Raw genomic sequence first — 23,517 nt, forward strand, 5'->3', positions numbered from 1 at the left:
GTAGAGGCATCCCAGGATTAAATTAAAAATCCATTGATGCATCTTTAATGTCTATACAGTATAGGCCAGAAGTTTGGACACACCTTCTCATTCAATGTTTTCTTTATTTACATCAGGGGTGTTCAAAGTGCGGCCCGCAGCTAATCTTTAACCGGCCCACCACACATTCTGCAAAAATTGCAAAATTGATAGTATTACAAAAATACAACCTTTTAAAAAAAGTGCATTTAGCTGAACTCTAATGAGGAAAAAGTGGCAATGTTGACACAAAGCAGCCATGCAGGCAGTTGTTTTGTTCCTTTTGTCTTTAATTTTTTTTCCATTGCTCAAAAAGGACAAAAAAATCTGTTATAATGAATTACTTAAAAAATATCACTTTAAAATATTTTACGTGGAAAAAAAATATTGCATATGCTGTGTGGTTGCCATATGAAAACATCAAAGTTTTGACAAAAGAGCATAAAACAGACAAAATAATAGTTCAAACTTAAAATCGACAGATATATCGGAAGTTGATCTTGAAATTTAAGTGTTAAAAGAAAAAAAATAACTAATAAAAATGTATCACTTTATGAGTGGGGAACCTTTCGGATCTGAAATATATTTAGTAGGGTTTTATTTAACATTTCACTGTGATTACTCAAAAATATTAAATAATTAAAATCAATGGTGTCCTGCATTATTGATCTTTGAGGGCTTTAATTGCTGAATAAAGGAACTCTCCTGAAGGAATCAATACATTTCTATTTATCTATTTATCTATCTATCTATCTATCTATCTATCTAAATACTGCATATTTCAGTTTTACTATAAAAATCAAAGTTGTCTGACAGAAAAGGGATAAAACCTTTATTGTTTTACTTTATATCAACCTCAAGTTTATATAGAGATTTACTGTAAGCATTACATTTAAAAAAAATAAATAATTTGATGTTTTCTTAACATGTTAGTGAGTGAGACCCTCTTTGCTCCCCAGGAGCCCTAAGGATAAAGAAAAAAAAATCCATATATTTTGTTATGGTTTGAAAATGAAAAATATCAAAATGGCCCCCACATGCTTAAATTTTTCCATGTGCCCTCTGTGGAAAAAGTTTGGACACCCCTGATTTACATTGTAGATTGTCACTGAAGGCATCACAATTCTGAATGAACACATGTGGACTTATGTACTATATGTTTAAGCTTTAATGAGTGGGGCTCTTTCAAAACCCCAAAGAATTTCATATATTTTTTTCTTTAAAACTGTCACTGTTTAAAAAATAATAATGCATTAAAATATATGTTATGAATTATTATTGTTTAAAAAAAATCCATCCATCCATCTTCTTCCGCTTATCCGAGGTCGGGTCGCGGGGGCAGCAGCCTAAGCAGGGAAGCCAAGACTCTCCTCTCCCCAGCCAATCCGTCCAGCTTTTCCCGGGGAATCCTGAGGCGTTCCCAGACCACCTGGGAGACATAGTCTTCCCAACATGTCCTGGGTCTTCCCTGTGGCCTCCTACCGGTCGGACATGCTGGAAAAAAAAAAAATAATGCATTAAAATAAATGTTATGTATTATTGAACTATTCAAGGCTCTGATTACAATCATCAAATATTACACTTTAAAATGTTTCTATAAAATAAAAAAACACAGCTTCTTTGACAAAAATCGCTTAAAATGGACAAAAAAATGTTTTATCGACGAATAGATTTTAAGTGGATCTAGAGAATTAGGCTTTGAAAGTAAAAAAAATATATATGAATGACTTGTTTAACACTTTAATGAGTGGTGCCCTTTTGATTGCTTTTTTGGGATTAATAAAAAAATAAATTGTAATCCATTCATCCATCCATTTTTCTACCGCCAGTTATAGTGAATTAAAACCAATAATTTTATGAATTATTGACCTTAAGGCTCCTATTACAATTACAAATATACCACTTTGACAATGTTTGGGGGCAAACTGTTACATATGTTGTGTTTTTGCCATAAAAAAGCATTTAAAAAACATTTTAATGACAGATCTGAATTTGATCTACAGATTTACACGTAAAAAAAAAAATATATATATATATATTTTTATATTTTCATGACTAAAAGCCTTCCGTTTCTCTGGCACCAAACTTGAAAGGAGGCCTAAAGGTATTTAAAAAAAAAAAAAATCTATATATTGGTTTTGAAAATGTAAAATATCAGAATGGGCCCCGAATGCTTTAATTTTTCAGTGTGTGGCCCTCAGGGGAAAACATTTGCTTTAGATCCAGGTGATAGGTCAGGTTTAGCATGTAGCTCACCAAGCAATGTTCATTTATATAGCCCTAAATCACAAGAGTCTCAAAAGGCTGCACAAACAACAACGAGCCCACATAAGGGCAAGGAAAAACTCACCCCAGTGGGATGTCTGTGACAGTGACAATGATGACCATGAGAAACCTTGGAGAGGACTGCATATGTGAGCAACCCCCCGGGGTCTAACATATTGTGAAAGTCCAGTCCGTAGTGGATCCAACATAACGGTGAGAGTCCAGTCCAAAGTGGATTCAATATAGTAGCGAAAGTCCCGTTCATAGTGGACCCAGCAGGAAACCATCCCAAGCGGAGTCGGATAAGCAGCGCAGAGATGTCCCCAACCGATGCACAGGCGAGCGGTCCATCCTGGGTCCCGACTCTGGACAGCCATTACTTCATCCATGGCCATCGGACCTGTGTCCCCCCTGCCCCTCCTCCATAACGGAGAGGGGGGCAGAGGAGAAAAAGAAAAGAAACGGCAGATCAACTGGTCTAAAAAGGGGGGTCTATTTAAAGGCTAGATCAGGGGTCACCAACGCGGTGCCAGATGAGTCGCCCGCTGACCTGTTCTAAAAATAGCTCAAATAGCAGCACTTACCAGTGAGCTGTCTCTATTTTTTAAATTGTTTTTATTTACTAGCAAGCTTGTCTTGCTTTGCTTGACATTTTTAATTCTAAGAGAAACAAAACTCAAATAGAATTTGAAAATCCAAGAAAATATTTTAAAGACTTAGTCTTCACTTGTTTAAATAAATTCATAATTTTTTTTTACTTTACTTCTTATAACATTCAGAAAGACTATTTTAGAGAAAAAAATACAACCTTAAAAATGATTTTAGGATTTTTAAACTCACAGTGGGGCAAAAAAGTATTTAGTCAGCCACCGATTGTGCAAGTTCTCCCACTTAAAATGATGACAGAGGTCTGTAATTTTCATCATAGGTACACTTCAACTGTGAGAGACAGAATGTGAAAAAAAAATTTGGAATTTTAAAGAATGTATTTGTAAATTATGGTGGAAAATAAGTATTTGGTCAACCATTCAAAGCTCTCACTGATGGAAGGAGGTTTTGGCTCAAAATCTCACGATACATGGCCCCATTCATTCTTTCCTTAAGACGGATCAATCGTCCTGTCCCCTTAGCAGAAAAAAAAACCCCAAAGCATGATGTTTCCACCCCCATGCTTCACAGTAGGTATGGTGTTCTTGGGATGCAAATCAGTATTTTTCAACCTCTGTCTTCATTTTAAGTGGGAGAACTTGCACAATCGGTGGATGACTAAATACTTTTTTGCCCCACTATATACCTTTTTACCTCTGAAATTCCTTCCTCTTCTTTCCTGACAATTTAAAATCAATGTTCAAGTAAAATCATTTGTTTTTATTGTAAAGAATAATAAATATATTTTAATTTAATTCTTCATTTTAGCTTCTGTTTTTTCAACGAAGAATATTTGTGAAATATTTCTTCAAACTTACTATGATTATAATTAAAAAAAAATATTCTGGAAAACCTGTAGAATCAAATTTAAATCTTATTTCAAAGTCTTTTGAATTTCTTTTAAAATTTTTGTTCTGGAAAATCTAGAAGAAATAATGATTTGTCTTTGTTTGAAATATAGCTTGGTCCAATTTGTTATATATTCTAACAGAGTGCAAATTGGATTTTAACCTATTTAAAACATGTCATCAAAACAATATATTTATTGTGAGAAATCATTAAGATGATCAGTGTTTCCACAAAGATAAATATAATTAATTATTAATAATAAGAGTTAAAGGTAAATTGAGCAAATGGGCTATTTCTGGCAATGTATTTAAGTGTGTATCAAACTGGTAGCCCTTCGCATTAGTCAGTACCCAAGAAGTAGCTCTTGGTTTCAAAAAGGTTGGTGACCCCTTCACTAGAGTATATAAATGAGTTTTAAGATGAGCCTTAAATGCTTCTACTTATGCTGAGCATACATTAGCCTTGTTTAGTTGGCAGCAATGTAATATGTGGTCACCTGACTTCTAAAAGTGATGTCATCTTCCATGCAGTTTGTCCTGGTGCTGGAAGCAGTCAGCTGTTTCCACCTGCAGCCTCCAAGCACACAACACAAGCTTTTCTGCACAAGGTTGCTGACCATCTTGTTTTTCCAGCCTTCTTTGAGGGAGGAAAAGACTCAACTTCAAGGACTTGGATTGCACACAACTTGGTGAGTGTGGTTTATTGGTCTTAATAACATAAATTATTATCAATAATATAAGTGGGTAGTGTCCACATGGAATGCTTCGAATTAATATTCATTTAATGTAAAAAAAATGAAGGCCGGCGTTTAAAAAATCCGCCTTGGTTTCCACTTAACAAGGTTGCAGCATTCAAGGATACGAACGTGTTAACTACGCCAATCGTCTGCTTTGAGTGTTTTTATTACCGTAGTTCCTTGAATTTCCACCGGGTATATAGTATGCGCCTGCCTTGAATTACTGCCGGGTCAAACTCGCTTCGCAAAATAATTAGCGCATGCTTAGTATTACCGCCGGGTCAAACTCGTGACGTCACGAGTGACACTTCCCCTGTCATCATTTTCAAAATGGAGGCTGATTTCACTACCGGTAATTTGAAATCGCATAAAAGGGAAGAAGATTAAGAGCTATTCAGTAGGATTTAGGTCCAAGTTATTGAATACCGGTTTGCTAAAAAGAACAGTAAGCAGCTATGTTTTATTAATGTACCTGTGGAGCCGACGGTTCGACAGACAGGCAGGGCTTGCGAGGAGACAGCGAGCGAGTGGAGAGGAGGAGCGGAAGAGCGACCTGGACTAACGTTTTATTGAACAATAAAGTCAAACTGCTCAATCCATGTCCTTCCTTGGTGGTCCAGGGAACCTGCAAGACGACCGCTTGAGACAGTCACAATTCCGTAGCTGCGTGTGTCAAATATGAGTCATTAAATGACTCCCGCCTCCTGGTGGTAGAGGGCGCTAGTGATCCTTCTTGCGACTACTCGGCTGCAGAAGAAGTGAAATGAGTGACGTGATATGTGCTGGAGGAGGTAATAAAGGAAGATCTCTATCGAGATAGAGACTTTTAAAACTGAAGAAAGATAAGGAAGACTTCTATAAACAAGTTATCGATGCTTTTGGTCAGAAGGAGCTGGCATGGACTATATTTATAAGTAAAGGTAAGACCATAATAATGTTTTTTTATTTTTATTAAATGTGCTTTTCATGATGGTATTCTTACATCACACTCAAATTTTTACTGCATGCCTTTGTTAAGTGCAGGAGTGAGAGGTTTGAAATTAATTAGCGCCCTGGCTGCGATTCAAGGAAATACGGTATATATTTTTAGTGCTGGCGTTTTTATTATTTTGTCTGCTCGCACGTCATCCAACATCACAATGATTACATTTTGCGACTGGAATGTCACCACGATCACAGCAAACATGCTCAGGCAGACCAGAAGCAACACACAACGCAGAGTTGCTGAGTCAGCATCTTTCCAGATCGAGTACAACCAACCAGACTTGTGGGTCTTTTCGCGAAATGCTCACCTGCCACCTGTGCAGGTGAAAATTTTACGTCGAGCCTCACGCTGTTATGTCAGGTGACTCGGCTGCAGCTCCATCTTGTTTTTTGCCTCATTGCAGTACCACTGGATCATTTATTTATCAAAATGAATTACCTATACATCTAATTAATGTATCGGAATTCAAATAATTATGAATCATAACTAAATAGATAGATGGTACTTTAAATCCTTCAGGAGAGTTCCTTCAGGAAAATTAAAATTTCAACAGCAGTGTACGGAGTTGAGATCAATTTAAAAAGTAAATAATGGGGGTTTAAATGGAAACAAAATAGAACAATATTACAATAAGAATAAAACTAACAAGCAACAACGGGAATAAAAAAATATAACAGTAAAATAAGAATATAGAACAGAAACTAGGCAGTAGTGACCATGTTATTGTTTTGTATCCCCTCCATCCTAGTATTATCGTTTCTGGAAATAAATAGTAAAAATTCATTTATTTGATTTATTTAAATGATTGTATACAATTCATTGACATGAGTAGTAACTGAATATTTTTAATTTGTTAAAATTATTTGAAATTAGAAACAATTAACTCAAATGAGCAAAATATTGAATGTATTTTACTAAATGTAATTAAAATGATTAGCAACTATTAATGTATTAACAATAATTGATATTACCGTATTTTTCGTAGTATAAGTCGCTCCGGATTATAAATCGCACCTGCCGAAAATGCATAATAAAGAAGGAAGGAAAACATAAGTCGCACTGGAGTATAAATCGCAATTTTTGGGGAAATTTATTTGATAAAACCCAACAAGAATAGACAATTGAAAGGCAATTTAAAATAAATAAAGAATAGTGAACAACAGGCTGAATAAGTGTACGTTATATGAGGCATAAATAACCAACTGAGAAGGTGCCTGGTATGTTAACCTAACATATTATGGTAAGAGTCATTCAAATAACTATAACATATAGAACATGCTATACCTTTACCAAACAATCTGTCACTCCTCATTGCTAAATCCCATGAAATCTTATACGTCTAGTCTCTTACGTGAATGAGCTAAATAATATTTGATATTTTACAGTAACGTGTTAATAATTTCACACATAAGTCGCTCCTGAGTATAAGTCGCACCCCTGGCCAAACCATGAAAAAAAAAAACCTGTGACTTATAGTCCGAAAAATACGGTAATAGGAACAAGTTATTGTTTATTAACTATGAATTTATTTAACTAAAATTGAAAACAATACTAAATGTATGAATACATGTATTAAAATTATTAAAATAATGGTAATTATTAATTAAACATTTTACAAATTAGAGACAAATATGGATTTATTTAATTAGAATTAATTGCATAGTTTACTAACTATGAATGTACTAAGTAATTTATTAAAATTAAAATAACCATTTATTTAACATATATTATAAATTGATGAATACAGTGAGTTTATTTTATTAAATTAAATGCAAACGTTTAGTCACTGGTTTAGTGAAATTAATAGTAACAATTGCCAAATTGGTTTTAAAATAAATTGAACTTATTAACTCTAAAATTATTTGGAAAGAAATACTAACTGTGTGAATGTATACATTATTCAAATTAATTGAAAAAATGGTAACTGAATATATATAGTGTATTTCAACTGAAATGATTAGAAATTACTGTTGTTATTCAAATGAATTACAATTATATTTGATTGATTGATTGATACTTTTATTAGTAGATTGCACATTACAGTACATATTCCGTACAATTGACCACTAAATGGTAACACTCCAATAAGTTTTTCAACTTGTTTAAGTCGGGGTCCACGTTAATCAATTCATGGTAAAAAGTCTTGAACAATAAATGTATTCAAATTATTTGAAATATTAGTAACTCATGATACATTCATGTATCACACGGTAAATTAAAATGAATGTTATTTTATTTAATGAAAATTGAAATGATTTGTGACTAATTTCTGAATTTAATAATTGCTATTAATTTATGAAATTACCGTATTTTCGGACTATAAGCCGCAGTTTTTTTCATAATTTGGCCAGGGGTGCGACTTATACTCAGGAGTGACTTACAGTATGTGTGAAATTATTAACACATTACCTTAAAATATCAAATATTATTTAGCTCATTCACGTAAGAGACTAAACTTATAAGATTTCACGGGATTTATTGATTGGGAGTGACAGATTGTTTGGTAAACGTACAGCATGTTCTATATGTTATAGTTATTTGAATGACTCTTACCATAATATGTTAGGTTAACATACCAGGCACCTTCTCAGTTGGTTATTTATGCCTCATATAACGTACACTTTTTCAGCCTTTTGTTGACTATTCTTTATTTATTTTAAATTGCCTTTCAAATGTCTATTCTTGGTGTTGGGTTTTATCAAATAAATTTCCCCCCAAAAATGTGACTTATACTCCAGTGCGACTTATGTTTTTTTTCCCTTCTTTATTATGCATTATAGGCAGGTGCGATTTATACTCCGAAAAACAGGGTAATAGCAACTATTAAAAAGCGAAGTCTATATCTGTGCATTATTTTGGTGTTATTTCAATTGGTGCTACCAATTTCAAATAAGTTTGAACACATAAAATAATGGTTTGTTAATTTAATTACTTTTATGAATGATTAATTTAGCAGTAGAATACATAATGGGCATCAGGGCACCAAGAATCCCTTATCCTATAGGAATCATTTCTGTTCTTGGCAAGCAGGTTGTCATCCGTGTTTACAGTCGTGCACGGCAAAGGCCGATGTGCAAGTTGCGAGGATCGCAACTGCACGTTGTGCCTCCAAGGACCCGTGTTGCATGTTGTGTGTGTAAAAGCATGGAGTGTTGTGCCCCTCAACAGATGGGAAAGACTTAGTATGCATGAATGCACACGTTATGTAGCCTTCCATTCACAACTGGATCTAGTAATTGTGCTGCCACTGATGCACAATCAAGGGTTATTTTGCGTCTTGCTCAAACTTACATGAGTTTTGTTTTTGTTTTCAAACCAAAAAAATAAAACAATTACTAAATACAGTATGTTGAGTGCAAGTTGCTCGCAGCCCGTTGCTCGTAGACGTCTTATCACTTACCGCGGTCTCGTATGTGCAGGGAGCTCCTGCACATTAGCACAAAAGCAGTCCAAGTGAAGCGACTAACAATTTGCCCTCATGTTGCTATGATGGAATATACAATACCATGATTGCTAACATTAGCCAACAACACACAAAGCTGATGTGTGTTACGTACAGTGGGGCAAAAAAGTGTTTAGTCAGCCACCGATTGTGCAAGTTCTCCTACTTAAAATGATGACAGAGGTCTGTAATTTTCATCATAGGTACACTTCAACTGTGAGAGACAATGTGAAAAAAAAATTCAGGAATTCTAATTGCAGGATTTTTAAATAATTTATTTGTAAATGATGGTGGAAAATAAGTATTTGGTCAACCATTCAAAGCTCTCACTGATGGAAGGAGGTTTTGGCTCAAAATCTCACGATACATGGCCCCATTCATTCTTTCCTTAACACGGATCAATCGTCCTGTCCCCTTAGCAGAAAAACAGCCCCAAAGCATGCTGTTTCCACCCCCATGCTTCACAGTAGGTATGGTGTTCTTGGGATGCAACTCAGTATTCTTCTTCCTCCAAACACGACAAGTTGAGTTTATACCAAAAAGTTCTATTTTGATTTCATCTAAACACATGACATTCTCCCAATCCTCTGCTGTATACTCCATGTATCCAGTAAGAGTGTTAAAGTTGTTTATATTAAAACCCTCAATGTAACCTGTATGGCTGTTAAACAAGTATGCCTTGCAATCGGTGGTATTTGTATGCAGAGGCCTCACACGACATGTGACTGGGCTGACAAGGTGATTGAACGTGTTGTAGGGGGTGCCAAAGGCAGCGCTTTCATAGGATGCCCTTATAATTGTTAATCGAGGGACATCTTTCAAACATTCGCGAGAATAGTTGATCTGACATTTGGCAGTCTTGGATTTTCGGGAGGGTTGCCATGAGTGATGCTGTCAAGCGGTTTTCATATAAAACTTGTGGGTCCCACATCATTAAAATTTCATATTAAGGTGCGTGCTGCGTATCTGAGACCCCTGGTTTATACATAGCACAAAGTAATAAAAACTCTGTGTGCAGTGTTATTTCATTTTCAATTTCAAAAGAGTTCTGTGGCTCACATTGTTTTCTTTATTTTGTGAAACGCGGCAAACTGGCTCTTTGAGTGGTAAAGGTTGCCGACCCCTGCTATAATAGATTAACTGAAAATTAGATTACCTGGAACATCAACGTTCCAAAAATCATTTGGATGAAAGTAATCGTTTCTATAATAGATCATTTTCCATTATTTCACCATTCAAGGCTTTCTTAAACCTTAACAAAGAACTACATGTATTCAACTCATCACTGAGCTTGTTCCACCATTTAACTCCTAAAACTGAAAGTTAAAGTACCAACGATTGTCACACACACACTAGGTGTGGTGAAATGTGTCCTCTGCATTTGACCCATCCCCTTAATCACCCCCTGGGAGGTGAGGGGAGCAGTGAACAGCAGCGGTTCCGCGCCCGGGAATCATTTTTGGTGATTTAACCCCCAATTCCAACCCTTGATGCTGGGTGCCAAGCAGGGAGGTAATGGGTCCCATTTTCATAGTCGTTGGTATGACTCGGTCAAGGTTTGATTACACAACCTACCGATCTCAGTGCGGACACTCTAACCACTAGGCCATCAATATCAATGTTTAAAAATACTTAGGGGTGTAACAGTACACAACAATTTCGGTTCGGTCCATACCTCGGTTTGGTTCATTTTCGGTAAAGTAAGAAAAAAACTAAATATACTTTTTTGGGTTATTTATTTACCAAATTTGTAAACAATGGCGTTATTCTTTTATCATTGGGATCACTATAATAATTATTCCCACGTTAATCAACATTAAACTGCCCCAAATTGTTGCTTGGATGAATTAAAATGACAAAACTTTTTTTCTACATATAAAAAGTGCAACATTAAACAGTTTCAAATCAACTCATCATGTTTGATTTATCGCAGCATTTGGGAAACCTGTAGTTAATTTGTATTATGTAAATGTTATATTTTTATCAACATGTGATAGCAGGGACCCTGCCATTCAAAGCTTTTCTGTCCGTAAAACAAACAAACAAACAAACACACACACACCGCAAAATGAGCTAACGTTACGCTAAAAGCTAATTAGCCTTCACCACAAGCCGGAACTGCGAGCGAGCTGAGCTGCAGTTTAAGTTTTTAGAAGGTCAAGGGGCTCATAGTGATGTTAGAAGTAGTTGACTGGGGGGTGTTTATTATCATTTGGGGAGAGTACGCTGCCTTATGCCCACCTGCTAAACACCTATCTGCTCGACGCTGAAGCATTTACTACATGCGCTCTGAATACGCACTGCTGATTGGTTTTGTATGTAACCAATCAGATGGTTTTGTGGGTGGGACAGTGCTGGGTGCTGAGGCAGAAGCAAAGCAGCTTGTTAAGACTTAAGCTTAGCAACTCTTTCGGTACACCCCCGTACCCAACCGAAACCCCCGTACTGAAACAGTTCAATACAAACACACGTACCGTTACACCCCTAAAAATACCAAATAAAATATGAAATTTTCATTGGGGCTGATTTTTTTCCTTGACTATTTAGACTACAAGGAAGTGGTTTAAAAAAAAAAAATCAGAACATGACCCCTTTAGTTAGATAAGACAGTGGTTCTCAACCTTTTTTTCAGTGATGTACCCCCTGTCAACATTTTTTTAATTCAAGTACCCCCTAATCAGACAAAACAATTTTGGTTGGAAAAAAAGAGATAAAGCAGTAAAATACAGCACTATGTCATCAGTTTATGATTTATTGAAATGTATAACAGTGCAAAAAATTGCTTATTTGTAGTGGTCTTTCTTGAACTATTTGGGGGGAAAATATATACAAATAACTAAAAACTTGTTGAAACATAAACAAGTGATTCATTTATAAATAAAGATTTCTACACATAGAAGGAATCATCAACTTAAACTGCCCTCTTTGGGGATTGTAATAGAGATCCATCTGGATTCATGAACTTCATTCTAAACATTTCTTCACAAAAAAAGAAATCTTTAACATCAATATTTATGGAACATGTCCACAAAAAATCGAGCTGTCAACACTGAATATTGCATTGTTGCATTTCTTTTCATAGTGTATGAACTTACATTCATATTTTGTTGAAGTATTATGCAATACATATATTTTTGAATTGTTGCTATTTTTCAATAAATACGTTTATAAAGGATTTTTGAATTGTTGCTATTTTTAGAATATTTAAAAAAAAATCTCACGTACCCCTTGGCATACCTTCAAGTACCCCCAGGGGTACGCGTACCCCCATTTGACAACCACTGAGATAAGAAGATAGAAGTACTATTTGCAAAGAAAAAATGTCTTCTGTTTCCATCTTCTTTGCATGTTTTATTGTAATAATTGATTATTCATGGTTCCCTGTATGCGGTTATATCAGGCGAAAAATGGCAACGTCAGGAGTTCAATATAGCATGAACAGCTTTTATTTCCATTTTAATGTGGACATCAGTGGGGAATTTCAATCAAGACCGAATGCTTTGGCGACAAGTAAAACAAAAAAAAACACTCTTAAGAAAACCTGATATCAGCAACATTAACGTATACGTATGCCTCCATTTATTTCAGTAGCTCACGCAGCATAAGAACAAATGGATCACGTGCTGTTGTGAAGGTTAAAGACTAATATATACGGCAGATCCTACAGCAACCCGATAGCTTATGTAGTCTTCACCCGGGCCACAATTACCTCTTGAACTGCCAGTGAAGGCAAGCCAAGTGTGTGTACTTGGGGGATTTCTATCGTTATAGATGTCTGACAGTCTGCCTGTCTGCCTTTGATTAGACCTGCTGGGTAATCCACTAAAGGATTTCTCCGCATCAGGGAGCTAGAAGAGGGGAAAGGTAAGGACAGCTGAGATAAGCACATACATAGGGGGGGGGGGGGGGGGGGGAGACCAAATAAAACACCGCACTTGCATTTCACTTGCAGACATTGAAATCACAGGAGGTCCAATTTTAGGTTTGCCGGCTGTGGAATCGTATCAACAGGACATCGGGGAGTCCACGGGCGGAAAGAGTGATTTGTCCACAGCTTTTGCTTGCCTGGGAAAAAAAAAAAAAAAACTCTATCCCTTACTCAGTGTGGGTTTGATGCCGGTTGTTCAGGACTATTACTGTAATTCACTACTGTCACCATAGTCCTATATCATCCGTTTTTCTAGGTTGGATAATCTGGGTGTCGAAGATTTACCTAATTATGTGAGAATCCTGCGTGTGACTGAAGCATTGAGGAGATGAGTTTAAGTTTATTTGGAACATGCAAGCATACAACATGATACATCACCATGATACATTACCATGAATTGGTTAACGTGGACCCCGACTTAAATAGGTTGAAAAACTTATTCGGGTGTTACCATTTAGTGGTCAATTGTACGGAATATGTACTGTACTGTGCAATCTACTAATAAAAGTATCAATCAATCAATCAATCACAATTTCCAGTTTCTCTTTTCAACATGTTCGAAAAGGAGTAGGAAGAAAGCAGAGTTTATTTAATCCTACCTCTCTTGAGTGGAAGTTGGTTGATTCTATCCAGGACTCGCTGCAGTGTGCTCAAACATGCACTAGGGAGCATCTTTGAGCAGATAATATTGTATCATCTCTTTTGGACTTATCAGCATACTTGCCAATCCTCCCGGATTTTCCGGGCGACTCACGAAATTCAGCGCCTCTCCCGAAAACCTCCCGGGACAAATTTTCTCCCGAAATTTAGGCGGAGCTGGAGGCCGCGCCCGCTCCAGCTCCATGAGGACCTGAGTGACGTGTAAGAGCGTGTCTCCTCAATGACGTTATAACTGTAGAATGATCGAGGGCAAGTTTTTGGTTTCTTATGTGGGTTTATTGTTAGGCAATTTCATTAACGTCCTCCCAGCGCAGTAACACACAACAACAGCACTCACGTTTACGTCTACCACCCTACCGTAAGGCAGTTTGTCTGCCGTAAACAGCATGTGACACTCTTAAACAGGACAATACTGCCATCTATTGTACATGCACCACAACACCTCCAGGCAACTTTAACCCTTTACTAATCCTCCTCCATTCACATCCCATCTCCCCGGATTATAAATAATCGAATGTATTTCTAATGTATATACTTGTTCTTATGCTATCTGAACTCACTATGTTCTCTGCTGGTTGTACATATCATACTAAGTAAGACCTACACTGTTTCAATGTCCATTTCTCTGTTGATTCAATTGTTGATAACTGAAGTACTGATATCAACCAAATCTCGTCATCCCACCCCCCGGATTGTAAATAATTCAATGTACATACTATGATGATTAACTTGTGTGGTGACTGTATTATGTTGATAGTATATATTCGTACCATTTGATTGATTGATTGATACTTTTTTAAGTAAATTGCACGGTTCAGTACATCCATCCATCCATTTATACACTCAATAAACGTTTGGGAACTGAGGAAACTAATTGTTGAAGCTTTGAAAGTTGAATTATTTCTCATTCTTGTATTTTGTAGAGCTTTAGTCGTTCAACTGTCCGGGGTCTCCACTGTCATATTTTACGATTCATAATGCGCCACACATTTTCGATGGGAGACAGGTCTGGACTGCAGGCGGGCCAGGAAAGTACCTGCACTCTTTTATTACGAAGCCACGCTGTTGTAACACGTGGCTTGTCATTGTCTTGTTGAAATAAGCAGGGGCGTCCATGATAGCGTTGCTTGGATGACAACATATGTTGCTCCAAAAGCTGTATGGACCATTCAGCATTAATGGTGCCTTCACAGATGTGTAAGTTACCCATGCCTTGGGCACTAATACACCCCCATACCATCACAGATGGCGGCTTTTCAACTTTGCGCTTATAACAATCCGGATGGTTATTTTCCTCTTTGTTACGGAGGACACCACGTCCATATGTTCCAAATATAATTTGAAATGTGGACTTGTCAAACCACAAAACACTTTTCCACTTTGCATCAGTCCATTTTAGATGAGCTCGGGCCCAGCGAAGCCAGCAGCGTTCCTTGGTGTTGTTGATAAATGGGTTTTGCTTTGCATAGTAGAGTTTTAACTTGCACTTACAGATGTAGCAACCAACTGAAAAGTTAAAGTACCAATGATTGTCACACACACACTAGGTGTGGCGAAATTTTTCTCTGCATTTGACTCATCACCCTTAATCACCCCCTGGGAGGTGAGGGAAGCAGTGGGCAGCAGCGGTTCCGCGCCCGGGAATCATTTTTGGTGATTTAACCCCCAATTCCAACCATTAATGCTGAGGTAATGGGTCCCATTTTTATAGTCGTTGGTATGACTCAGCCGGGATTTGAACTCACGACCTACCGACCTCAGGGCAGACACTCTACCCACTGGGCCACTGACAGTGGTTTTATGAAGTGTTCCTGAGCCCATGTGGTCATATCCTTTACACACTGATGTCGGTTTTTGATGCAGTACCGCCTGAGGTATCAAAGGTCCGTAATATCATCGCTTACGTGCAGTGATTTCTCCAGATTTTCTGAACCTTTTGATGATTTTACGGACCGTAGATGGTAAAATCCCTAAATTCCTTGCAATAGCTCGTTGAAAAATCTTGTTCTAAAACTTTTTAAGTGGTCACCCTCACCCCATCCTTGTTTGTGAGTTACTTAGCATTTCATGGAAGCTGCTTTTATACCCAATCATGGCACCCGACTGTTCCCAATTAGCCTGCACACCAGTGGGATGTTCCAAATAAGTGTTTGATGAGCATTCCTCAACTTTATCAGTATTCATTGCCACCTTTTCCAACTTCTTTGTCACGTGTTGCTGGGATCAAATTCTAAAATTAATGATTTGCACAAAAAAAAAAAGTTTATCAGTTTGAACATCAAATATCTTGTCTTTGTAGCATATTCAACTGAATATGGGTTGAAAATGATTTGCAAATCATTGTATTCAGTTTATATTTACATCTAACACAATTTCCCAACTCATATGGAAACGGGGTTTGTAGATATTCTGTAGTGTTAAAGATGAGCACTACAAAATGTATTTCACAAGGAGTCACAATGGCAGCCGTGTGATGTCATAAAGCGGATGAAGCCACCAATTTAAGCATTTTTCTCTGCCAGCAGCTGGGCGGCCGGACAAATGTGGCAGCAAAGTGTGAAGGTGTACACTACAAATGGTGTGAGAGTGGAGCACGGTGGGAACGTACTGTGAAATCCTGTTGGTCATCCCACGCTCCCCCTCCCTTGCTCCACTCAACTTCCCCCTGTTTAAACGCAGGCGGCGTCTCCACGGGGCGCCGCCAACCGACTTCAAATCTGCCCGACTTCATCCTCCCCTCGCCCGTTTGAACAGCGCACTGAAATGTTAATTCCACCATGCCATTCCTTGTGCAGCATTCATGGGACCCCCTACCGAGAACAGAGGAGACATTTCCACACAAGTTCAGAGACTATACGCCTCCCTTTCGGAGCCGTCTCGCTCCTGGTAGAGGTAGTGCACGTCCCTCCGTATGGCCTCATTTGTACTGATTTATATTACATCAAGCCCACTGCTAACATTGTTTTTACAGCTGGAATTCCTCCATCTGTGTTTATTTCCTATGATCAAACAGTCGAGAGTGTAGAGTCGACATAAACGGGTTTGATCTGACGAGTGCGCCTTCCAGACCCAGTTATGGTCCCAAACGCTGTAGCAAGCCAACTTTGTGAAAGATCTACCATGTATAGGCAGGGGTAGGGAAACTATTGTTCTAGAGCACGGGTGTCAAACTTTGATTGATTGATTAATTGATACTTTTATTAGTAGATTGCACAGTACAGTACATATTCCGTACAATTGACCACTAAATGGTAACACCCGAATAAGTTTTTCAACTTTCCACTGTATCGGTTGGGGACATCTCTACGCTGCTGATCCGCCTCCGCTTGAGATGGTTTCCTGTGGACGGGACTCTCGCTGCTGTCTTGGATCCGCTTGAACTGAACTCTCGCGGCTGTGTTGGAGCCACTATGGATTGAACTTTCACAGTATCATGTTAGACCCGCTCGACATCCATTGTTTTCGGTCCCCTAGAGGGGGGGGGGGGTTGCCCACATCTGAGGTCCTCTCCAAGGTTTCTCATAGTCAGCATTGTCACTGGCGTCCCACTGGATGTGAATTCTCCCTGCCCACTGGGTGTGAGTTTTCCTTGCCCTTTTGTGGGTTCTTCCGAGGATGTTGTAGTCGTAATGATTTGTGCAGTCCTTTGAGACATTTGTGATTTGGGGCTATATAAATAAACATTGATTGATTGAACTTGTTTAAGTCGGGGTCCACGTTAATCAATTCATGATACAAATATATACTATCAACATAATACAATCATCACACAAGTTAATCATAGTATGTACATTGAATTATTTACATTATTTACAATCCGGGGGGTGGGATGAGGAGCTTTGGTTGATATCAGAACTTCAGTCATCAACAATTGCATCAACAGAGAAATGTGGACATTGAAACAGTGTAGGTCTTATTTAGTAGGATATGTACAGCCAGCAGAGAACATAGTGAGTTCAGATAGCATAAGAAGAAGTATATACATTAGAAGTACATTTGAGTTGTTTATAATCCGGGGAGATGGGATGTGAATGGAGGAGGGTATTAGTAAAGTGTTGAAGTTGCCTGCAGGTGTTGTTTTAGAGCGGTTTTGAAGGAACTCAATACAGAGTGAGCCAAAATTCTAAACTGAACAAAGCCGCGGGCCAAAGTTGAACAACTTAACATTTTAATAGGGACCCAAACACGTTTTGCATTGAATATTGAACAAGCAAGGCTTATATAACTTTATAGTGACATGCAAAATCAAGTTTTGTTGGTAGCGGGGGGTGTATACTGTAGCGTCCCGGAAGAGTTAGTGCTGCCAGGGCCTCTGGGTATTCGTTCTGTTGTGTTTATGTTGTGTTACGGTGCGGATGTTCTCCCGAAATGTGTTTGTCATTCTTGTTTGTTGTGGGTTCACAATGTGGTGTAACAGTGTTAAAGTTGTTTATACGGCCACCCTCAGTGTGACCTGTATGGCTGTTGACCAAGTATGCCTTGCATTCACTTGTGTGTGGGTAGAAGCCGCATATATTACGTTACTGGGCCGGCACGCTGTTTGTATGGCGTAAAAGCGGACCTGACGACAGGTTGTAGAGGATGCTAAAAGCAGTACCTTTAAGGCATGCCCCCAATATTGTTGTCCGGGTGGAAATTCGGTAGAATGGTTGCCCCGGGAGATTTTCGGGGGGGGGTGGGGATTCGCCTGGAAAAATCGGGAGGGTTGGCAAGTATGAAAATTTGCGTTGAATACCGGCGGGCCAGCTCTATTGTTAATTAATTATTGCCTCAAGAGCCAAATGAAATTACACGGCGGGCCAAACCCATGTTCTAGAGCATGGGTGTCAAACTCTGGCCCGCCGTGTAATTTAATTTGGCCCTTGAGGCAATATCAATTTAGCATTAGAGCTGGCCCGCCGGTATTATACAGCGTCGGTGCCACTGTAACACCGCATTCACCGCTAATACTCATACTTGCCAACCCTCCTAATTTTCCCGGTAGACTCCCAAAGTTCAGTGCCCCTCCCGGGGCAACCATTCTCCCGAATTTCTACCGATTTCCACCTGGACAACTATATTGGGGGCGTGCATTTAAGGCACTGCCTTTAGCGTTCTCTACAACCTGTCGTCACGTCCGCTTTTCCTCCATACTAACAGCGTGTCACATAATATTTGTGGCTTTTATACACACACACACACACATGCACAAGTGAATGCAAGACATACTTGGTCAACAGCCATACAAGTCACACTGAGGGTGGCCGTATAAACAACTTTAGCACTGTTACAAATATGCGCCACACTGTGAACCCACACCAAACAAGAATGATAAACACATTTCGGGTGAACATCCGCACCGTAACACAACAGAACAAATACGCAGAACCCCTTGCAGCACTAATTCTTCCGGGAAACTTCCAGCAAACTGACCAATAATTAACGTTTTATTCATGCCTTTTCTCTTGCTACTTCAAGGCTTGAATGTTTGGTTCATTCATTATTGTTATTTTATTTTCAAATTTATTATTAGCCTGTGGAAAAAAATTGATATTTACCTCAGAAGATTGCAAATTAAAAAAAAGGCATAACATCTTTATTTAAATTTTATTTTATATGCCATTGATATTTTTGTAATTATTATTATTATTATTTGAAACTGGATTTTGCATGTCACTAAAGTAATATAAACCTTGCTTGTTCAATATTTAATGCAAAACTTGTTTGGGTCCCTAATTAAAAGGTTAATTTGTTCAACGTTGGCCCGCGGCTTTGTTCCGTTTAAAATTTTGGCCCACTCTGTATTTGAGTTTGACACCCCTGTCTTAGAGCCAGATGTGACTCTTTTGATGACTGTACCTGGTTCTCAGATAAATCCTAGCTGACATTGCTTAAAGGTGAACATTATCACCAGACCTATGTAAGCGTCAATATATACTTTGATGTTGCAGAAAAAAGACCATATGTTTTTTCAACCGATTTCCGAACTCTAAAAGGGTGAATTTGGCGATTTAAATGCCTTTTAGTTGTTCGCTTGTCAGAGCAATGAGCTTTCACCCGTGACGTCACATCGTGAAACGACCCGCCATTTTCTCAAACACATTACACACACCAAGTCAAATGAGCTCTGTTATTTTCATTTTTTTCGACTGTTTTTGAGACATCATGCCTCGTCGGTGTGTTGTCGGAGGGTGTGACCACTAACAGAGACGGATTCAAGTTGACTTACGTGGATTGTGCTAATCAGACATATTTGGTCATGGCATGACTGCAAGCTAATCGATGCTAACATGCTATTTAGGCTAGCTGTATGTACATATTGCATCATTATGCCTCATTTGTAGCTATATTTGCATCCAGCCTTTCCCTCCGTTATCATGGATGCCCCTGCTTATTTCAGCAAGACAATGCCAAGCCATGTGTTACAACAGCGTGGCTTCGTTGTAAAATAGTGCAGGTACTTTCCTGGCCCGCCTGCAGTCCAGACCTGTCTCTCATCAAAAATGTGTGGCGCATTATGAAGCGTGAAATACGACAACGGAGACCCAGGACTGTTTAACGACCAAAGCTTCCACTTTCAAAGCTTCAACAATTAGTTTCCTCAGATCCCAAACGCTTATTGAGTGTTGTTAAAACAAAAGGTGATGTAACACAGTGGTGAACATGCCCTTTCCCAACTACTTTGGCATGTGTTGCAGCCATGAAATTCTAAGTTAATGATTATTTGCAAAAAAAAAATAAAGTTTGAGTTTGAACATCAAATATCTTGTTTTTGTAGTGCATTCAACTGAATATGAGTTGAAAAGGATTTGCAAATCATTGTATTCCGTTTATATTTACATCTAACACAATTTCCCAACTCATATGGAAACGGGGTTTGTGGATATAAAGTAATTGGAGGTCAGTAATTCATAACATTGATTTTGATTCATTATTGTTTTTGAGCAATGACAAAGGGAAAAAAGAAGCGGCCTGCAGCTTTAGATCTATGAATAGTGTTTTTATATATATATATATATATATATATATAAGTATAATTGTTTTGTCAAAGATGGTCCTGTGGCAACATTTTTTTTCCACATTTTCCACCCAAAAATTTAAAAGTGGAATATTTGAAGTGAACTAAATGGAGGTCGGTAATTGATAACGTTGACTTGGATTATTATTTTTGAGCAATGACGAAAAAAAAAAGAAAGTCTGCAAATTTAGATCCGTCCTTAGATATAACATGTTTTTTCTCTGTATATATTTTATGCCCTTTTCGTCTAAGACAATCCTTTGTTTTTTTGTGGCAAAAAAGGTTTTGCTTTTTCAATATTTGATAGCTTTGATTTCCATTCATTATCAGACTACTGCATGCTATGATGTCTAATTGCGATCTGTTTTATGCAGTCGTTAACGTTGGTTACAAAAACAATACAATAATTTTATTGTGAATGGAATTTTTCCTTCAACTGACTGCATGGTGTTTACAGAAGCAAACATGGCTCCAGTCCTAACAGGTCTGTCTTGAAGCGTGTAGCAATTTCAAGTATTTTGTGCAGCTGGAGTCAACATCAGATTATTTGGCCTTGGTAATTGTGGGACCTTTGCTTTGACAGCTGTTCCAAGGAGAGTGTGGGCGAGCAATGCTGAAAATATCAGGTCTTTTCTAAACAATCCTTTTTTGTTCCCTGCTTGATTTCTGCCTATTTATCCAGTATTTGTTCTCAATTATGACATACGGTACAGGCCGAACGTTTGGGCACACCTTCTCATTTCAATGCGTTTTTTTTACTTTTATGACTATTGACTAGGGGTGTGGGGAAAAAATCGATTCAAATTTGAATCGCGATTCTCACGTTGTGCGATTCAGAATCGATTCTCATTAAAAAAAAAAAAAAAATGTAAGCAATCCAACAAACCAATACACAGCAATAGCATAACAATGCAATCCAATTCCAAAACCAAACCTGACCCAGTAACACTCAGAACTGCAATAAACAGAGCAATTGAGAGGAGACACAAACAAGACACAGAACAAACCAAAAGTAGTGAAAACAAAAATGAATATTATCAACAATAGTATCAATATTAGTTATAATTTCAGCATAGCAGTGATTAAAAATCCCTCATTGACATTATCATTAGAGATTTATAAAAATAAAAAGAACAATAGTGTCACAGTGGCTTACACTTGCATCACATCTCATAAGCTTGACAACACACTGTGTCCAATGTTTTCACAAAGATAAAATAAGTCATATTTTTGGTTTTGTATAGTAGTTAAAACAAATTTACATTATTGCAATCAGTTGATAAAACATTGTCCTTTACAATTATAAAAGCTTTTTACAAAAATCTACTACTCCGCTAGCATGTCAGCAGACCGATGTAGATCCTGCTGAAATCCTATGTATTGAATGAATACGGAATCGTTTCTAATCGGAAAATATCGTTTTTGAATCGAGAATTGCGTTGAATCAAAAAAATCGATATATAACCAAATCCGGACCCCAAGAATTGATATTGAATCCAATCGTGGGACACCCAAAGATTCGCAGCCCTAATATATATATATATATATCTCTAAGGGTGCAACTGTACACAAAGATTTCGGTTCAGCACGTACCTAGGTTTAGAGGTCACGGTTCGGTTCATTTTCGGTACAGTAAGAAAACAACAAAATATAGATTTGTTGGTTATTTATTTACCAAATTTGTAAACAATGGCTTTATCCTTTTAACATTGGGAACACTGTAATAATTCTGCCCACGTTAATCCACATTAAACTGCCTCAAGTTGTTGCTTTGATTAAATAAAATGACAAAACCTTTCTTCTACATATAAAAAGTGCAACATTAAACAGTTTCCATTGAAACTGTTTAATGTCAAGTCATCATGCTTAATTTATTACAGCATTTGGGAAGCCTGTAGTTGACTTTTATTATGTAAATGTTGTATTTGTATCAACATGTGATAGCAGGGACTCTGCCATTCAAAACTATGCTGCTACATTACTAATGATTCATGTAACTATAGCTGAAAAAAATAGTACAATAACAATAGGAGAGACTATTAATCCCTAAACACAAATGAGTTCAATGAAATAACAGACAGCCAGGGTTTTGCTGCCCCTAACACACACACACACACACACACACACAGCAAAATGAGCAAATGTTACGCTAAAAGCTAATTAGCCTTCACCTCAAGCCTATACTGTGAGGTAGCTGAGCTGCAGTTTGTTTCTAAAAGGTCAACGGGCTCATAGTGATGTTTGTAATAGTTGTGACTGGGAAGTGTTTAGTATAGTTTGGGTAGAGGCCGCTGCTTCCCTGCTAGACGAATATCTGCTCGACGCTGAAGCATTGACTACATTGCTCTGAATACACACTGCTAATTGGCTTTGTATGTAACCAATCAGATGGTTGTGTGGGCGGGACAATGATTGCTGCTGATACAGAGGCAGAAAGCAGAGCAGCTTGTGAAGACTTCTGCTTCCAAACTCGTTCGGTACGCCCGCGTGCCGAACCGAAACCCCCGTACCAAAACGGTTCAATACAAATACACGCACCATTGCACCCCTAATATATATATAAATATTCACTGAATTTCAAGTATTTTATATATTCGCATTTTTGCTATATACTCCTCCCCCTTAACCCCGGTCCCGCCCCCTACCCCGCCCACCTCATGTATGTATGTAAAATACTTGACTTTCAGTGAATTCTAGCTATATATATAAATATTTATTTTATTACTGTCCATCCTGGTTATATTCTGTCACTATCTTTCTAACCATGCTGAACACCCTCGGACTTGCAAGCGTACTTCTTCTTCTTACTCGTCGTCGCCAAGACTGTCTCTTCTTTGTTCTTCTGCTTCATCTGTTACGTGTTTTTAAACATTACCACTCACCGTAGGTTTGAAGTAATGCATGATGCCGGCTGGAATAAACACAGGCTGAGAAATAGCTCCGTGCCTGCCTACTTTATGGGTTGTAGATAGACCTATGGATAACGGAG

The 23,517-nt window shown here is 37.9% G+C and overlaps 1 long non-coding RNA gene across 2 annotated transcripts in view; it reads left to right on the forward strand.

The window, feature by feature from the left end:
* Nucleotides 1–23,517, forward strand: part of LOC133559936 (uncharacterized) — a 309,719-nt gene that overhangs the window by 3,327 nt on the left and 282,875 nt on the right. For both annotated transcript variants that reach the window (XR_009808345.1, XR_009808344.1), the window contains exon 2: nucleotides 4,311–4,468. This is a non-coding gene — a long non-coding RNA (uncharacterized LOC133559936). The remainder of the gene's footprint in view (nucleotides 1–4,310; nucleotides 4,469–23,517) is intronic.

The sequence above is a fragment of the Nerophis ophidion genome, linkage group LG10, assembly GCF_033978795.1.
Source record: "Nerophis ophidion isolate RoL-2023_Sa linkage group LG10, RoL_Noph_v1.0, whole genome shotgun sequence".
NCBI classification, from domain to species: domain Eukaryota; kingdom Metazoa; phylum Chordata; class Actinopteri; order Syngnathiformes; family Syngnathidae; genus Nerophis; species Nerophis ophidion.